The 5085-nt window shown below is 46.1% G+C and overlaps 1 pseudogene across 1 annotated transcript; it reads left to right on the plus strand.

Moving 5' to 3' along the window:
- The first annotated feature begins 1146 nt into the window (after window positions 1-1146).
- On the plus strand, window positions 1147-2778 carry LOC101574309 (annotated as a pseudogene). The gene has a single exon (XR_192759.2). The product of XR_192759.2 is annotated as a UDP-N-acetylhexosamine pyrophosphorylase pseudogene (transcript).
- Window positions 2779-5085: the final 2307 nt, after the last annotated feature.

Consider the following 5085-nt stretch of genomic DNA (forward strand, 5'->3'; position numbering starts at 1 on the left):
AGAACCTCGAGTTTGAGCTTAGCCTGGGCAACTTAGTGACTGTTAGTTACTCTTCCCGGCTTGGGCCCAGCCCTGGTCCTCTGGCCCCGCCCCTCACGCCACTCATTGCTCCTCCAGCTGCATCTGCCCTGTAACTCACATGAGGCTTTGGGGGAACAAACAGATGCAAACCATAAGCCTAGGCAGCTTAGTGACGTAGCAAGATTCTGTCTCAAAATAAAAATTAAGAGCAGAGAAGATAGCTCAGTGGTCTAAACACTTGCATGGAAAGCGCAAGGACCTGGTTTCGATCCCCGGTACGGTACCACATACTGTGCTGGCCCAGCCCTGGGTGTGCCATGCTAGCCACCAAAACCAAATGTGGTGGTGCATGCCTATAATCCCAGGGCTGAGGAAGCTGAGACAGGAGGATCACCATGAGTCTGAGCTGTGTCCTTAAGAATCTGTACCAAATACATTTTTTAAAAAAAGATTAAAAATTAGGTAAGAAGGGCTAGAGGGCTGGGGAGATAGCTCAGTAGAATAAGTGCTTCCTGGCAAGCACAAGGTCCTGAGTTCAATCCCCGGTACCACCAAAAACAAACAAAAAAATCCAAAAACAAAAAAGAAGGGCTAGGGCTGGAGAGATGGCTCAATGGTCTAAAGCACCTACTTGGAACAAGCTTGGCAAAGCACAGGGACCGCGGTTCGATCCCCCAGCACCATATGCCAGCCAGCCGCGCCCCCTGGTGGGCTGAGCTGGCCACACACACACACACACACACACACACTAAATAAACAAATAAATGTTTTTAAAAAAACAAAAAAAAAGGGCTAGAGATGGATCTCAGTGTGAAGACCCAGGGTTCAATCCTGGGGGGCGGGGGGCGGGGAAGATACAAATAAGAACCAGACAAAGAGACACCTAAGTAAGGTTTGGGAGGGTCCAAATACTAAGCTCCCACGGACTTCAGGCCCCTGTAACCTCCGATGATACACAACTATATGTAACAATCTGGGCACCTTAACCTCTCAGCGCGGCGAGAGGGGAGGGGAAGCCGGGGTGGCGCTGCCCTCGGCCCCCGCTCCCGGCCCGCCCCGCCGCCCCGGCCAGCCGGATGAGGGCATATATTTCAGGCGGGCCCGGGACGCAGATGAGTGGCCTAGCCGAGGGAGCCACAGTCGCGGGGAGAGCCCCAGTGGCGCAGAGGGAGGTTTTCCAGTGCAAGTATCACACTCCTGGTTTCGCAGAGCTTGGCCACCCAAGCACTATGAATGTTAATGACCTCAGACACAGGTTGTCCAAAGCTGGGCAAGAACACCTGCTGCAGTTCTGGCATGAGCTGGAAGAAGCCCACCAGGTAGGACTTCCTGCAGAGCTTCAGGCCATGACCTTTGAGGAGCTGAATTGCTTTTTCCGAAAGGCTATTGAAGGATTTAACCAGTCTTCTCATCAAGAGAAAGTAGATGCACGCATGAAACCCGTCCCTCGGGAGTTGCTGGGCAGTGCCACGAGGGATCAAGATCAGCTGCAGGCCTGGGAAAGTGAAGGACTTTACCAGATTTATCAGAACAAAGTAGCAGTTCTCCTACTAGCTGGTGAGCAGGGAACAAGACTTGGAGTTGCGTATCCCAAGGGGATGTATGATGTTGGCTTACCATCCCATAAGACACTTTTTCAGATTCAGGCAGAACGTATCCTGAAGCTACAACTGTTAGCTGAAAAATATTATGGCAACAAATGCATCATTCCATGGGATATAATGACCAGTGGCAGAACAATGGAAGCAACACAGGAGTTCTTCACAAAGCACAAGTGCTTTGGTTTAAAAAAAGAGAATGCAATTTTTTTTCAGCAGGGAACACTACCTGCTATGAGTTTTGATGGGAAAATTATTTTGGAAGAGAAGAACAAAGTTTCTATGGCCCCAGATGGAAATGGGGGTCTTTATTGGGCTCTTGCAGCCCAGAATATTGTGGAGGATATGGAACAAAGAGGCATTTGGTGCATTCGTGTCTATTGTGCGGACAATATATTGGTCAAAGTGGCAGATCCACGGTTTATTGGATTTTGCATTCTGAAAGGAACAGACTGTGGAGCGAAGGTGGTAGAGAAGACAAACCCTACAGAGCCAGTTGGAGTGGTTTGCCGAGTGGATGGAGTATACCAGGCGATAGAATGCAGTGAAATTTCCCTGGCAACAGCTCAGAAACGAAGCTCTGATGGACGACTGTTGTTCAACACGGGCAACATTGCTAATCATTTCTTCACTGTACCATTTCTGAGAGATGTTGTCAATGTTTATGAACCTCAGCTGCAGCACCATGTGGCTCAAAAGAAGATTCCATATATGGGTTCCCGGGGAGGGTTAATTAAGCCAGACAAGCCAAATGGAATAAAGATGGAAAAATTTGTTTTTGACATCTTCCAGTTTGCAAAGAAGTTTGTGGTATATGAAGTATTACGGGAGGATGAGTTTTCCCTGCTAGAGAATGCAGACAGAATGGGAAGGACAACCCTACAACTGCAAGGCATGCTTTGATGTCCCTTCACCATTGCTGGGTGCTCAATGCCGGGGACCACTTCGTAGATGAAAATGGTTCTCGCCTTCCAGCAATTCCCCGCTTGAAGGATGCAAATGATGTACCAATCCAGTGTGAAATCTCTCCTCTTATCTCTTATGCTGGAGAAGGGCTAGAAAGTTACGTGGCAGATAAAGAATTCCATGCACCTTTAATCATTGATGAGAATGGAGTCCATGAGCTGGTGAAAAATGGCATGTGAGTCATGTGCCAAGTTCTGCCACAACAGGGGACAGCTTTTTGTTTTTAACAGCCCAACTGTGAACCCACAACATACGTCCTGGAAGACTGAAGCTGGAACCTTCACAAGATTTCATTTTGCTCATTGAACTCTTAGAACTATGACAAACTTCCCAAGATCCAGATGACTGAACTTTAGATAGCATTTTTATGATTCTCAATTCATTGAAGGTCTTATTTATATTTTTCAATTTATCTGATTTATTTCCTAGTCAAGGAAAACATTTGCCATCTAGGAAATTTCTCATAGATCAAGTATAGCCAGGATGTTCAACATCACTTTACTTTGGCTGGAAGCTTTTGTTTTTGAAATTGTACATAGTAATAATATGTCATTGTATATGTCAGAAGGTTTTTATGGTACTAAAAGTTTGTTTTATTTTGTTAAGCATTAAACTTTTTAAAGAAAATAATTGAATGGTAAAATAAACTTACTTTCTTGTCTCTGGAAAAAAAAAAAAAAACAATCTGTATGGCATTGTCATGCAGAGAAGCTCACCTAAGTCACAGTATCCAATTTTTTATTCAGGTTTCATTACATAGCATAATTGATGAGCTCATTGGCCAGTTGGTCAGATTCAATCTTTTTTTTTTTATGTGTATTCATTTTATTTTTTTTAGATGAGGTGGGGTATTTTTGTTGTTGTTGTTTTGTTTGTTTTTTTGCTGGCTCAGGATGCCTTCAGGGCAGGTCTGCTAAGGCTTGAGGGTCTGGTGATCGAACTACAGCATCCTGATTGCTTTGTTGAAGCAGTCACTTAAACAACTGAGCTAATGGGCAGGCCCCCCAACAACTGAGCTAATGGGCAGGCACCCCAGATTCAATCTTTACCCCACGTTCTGCTCCCGGAGGGGAGTCTCATATCATGTGGCTGAGAGTCGCGGTGCTCTAATCCCTCAGTTGGATTTTCCCATGGGGAGGTCTCCTGGCCCGAGTCACTGCCTTAGCATAGGCAGTCTGGAGACCACAGTCACCTCCCTTCAATACGCAATGTGCTGTGGTCCAACAGACACTTCATGAGTACCACAAACCCTCCTGTCACACAGAAGGCACCCTCCGGAGAAGGACCAGGACACTCTCCTCCCTGCACACTGCCCATACCTTCTGAGCTGCCCCTTTATTTATCTCCCTTTGACTTATTCAATTCTGGGGGTAGAACACCCACCAGTGTAGATGGAACTTCAACATATCTTTCGGCATGTTCCACCCACCAGAGCTTAGTCATGCGCCCTGCTTACTGCGTGATCTGAGTGTCCCTGTGCCTCATAACACTCCGTAACTTTGGAAGAATGAGTGGATATTGGGCAACAAATAACAGTGGGTTACTCTGTGCTAAGCACTAACATTTTAAAATCTTTCCAGTCGGGTATGTGAAAGATAGTGTTTTGTCATTTTACTTTGCAGTTAGTTTAACTTACTAGAGAAAAAAAAATCTGCATTCTTTATTGGCCATTTGTCTTTATTTGACTATGATTTATTTTTCAGATTTTGGATTCATTTTTCCATTCATTTTCCAGAGAGATTTGGAGTGTTTTCTTAATCAAATGAGCTTTATTAGGATTAATGTCTCTTTTCTGTCAAAGCAACTTAAATAAACCAAAACATTGAGTTGAAAAATGAAAAACAGTAATACAAAATCTTATTTAAAGACAAGATCATTGTCACTGGGCTCATTGTTCCTGGCCCTTTTTTTCTTCTGATCCATTTTTTTAGGGTGACACATGGGTGGCTTTACCTGGTTTCTGTATTAGTAACTTTCCTGTTGCTGGCACAAAATATTTGACACCCCTAACTTGGAGAGGTTTGCCCAACTCATGGCTTCTGCCCCTGGTTTGCTGCTCCCAGGCAGAAGCAGGATGGCAGAGGGACATGGTGGGGGACAAAAGTTGCAGAAAGCAGAGGGGGGAATAGGAGAGGCTGATGCACCCTTCTGCTCCCACCCCCAGGACTGCCTTTTCTAAGTAGACCTGGTCTCGTGACAGCGCATTCAGCTATGAAGCCACTGAGGAGCACGGCGACAAGTCCTTCCTTCCAAGTTCAGTTCCCCTACTGGGTGCTGGGGAGAAGATAGCACCTGCGGGGCAGCTTGCTGCCCAGGAGAGGAGGCTGTCATGACTGGAGGCCCAGCAAGTGCTGTCCCTGTAGCTGTAGGTCTGGCAGCTGGCAGCTTCTGGAGAGGTCTGTGAACCCTGTCACCCGCCTGTGGCTGCACTGATTTACCCCCTCTGTGTCTTAGTGTGGATTCTCTCCAAAGCAGAGCCCATGTGACAAGGACCAGGGAG

Source organism: Octodon degus, unplaced genomic scaffold, assembly GCF_000260255.1.
Source record: "Octodon degus isolate 3935 unplaced genomic scaffold, OctDeg1.0 scaffold00138, whole genome shotgun sequence".
Lineage (NCBI taxonomy): Eukaryota > Metazoa > Chordata > Mammalia > Rodentia > Octodontidae > Octodon > Octodon degus.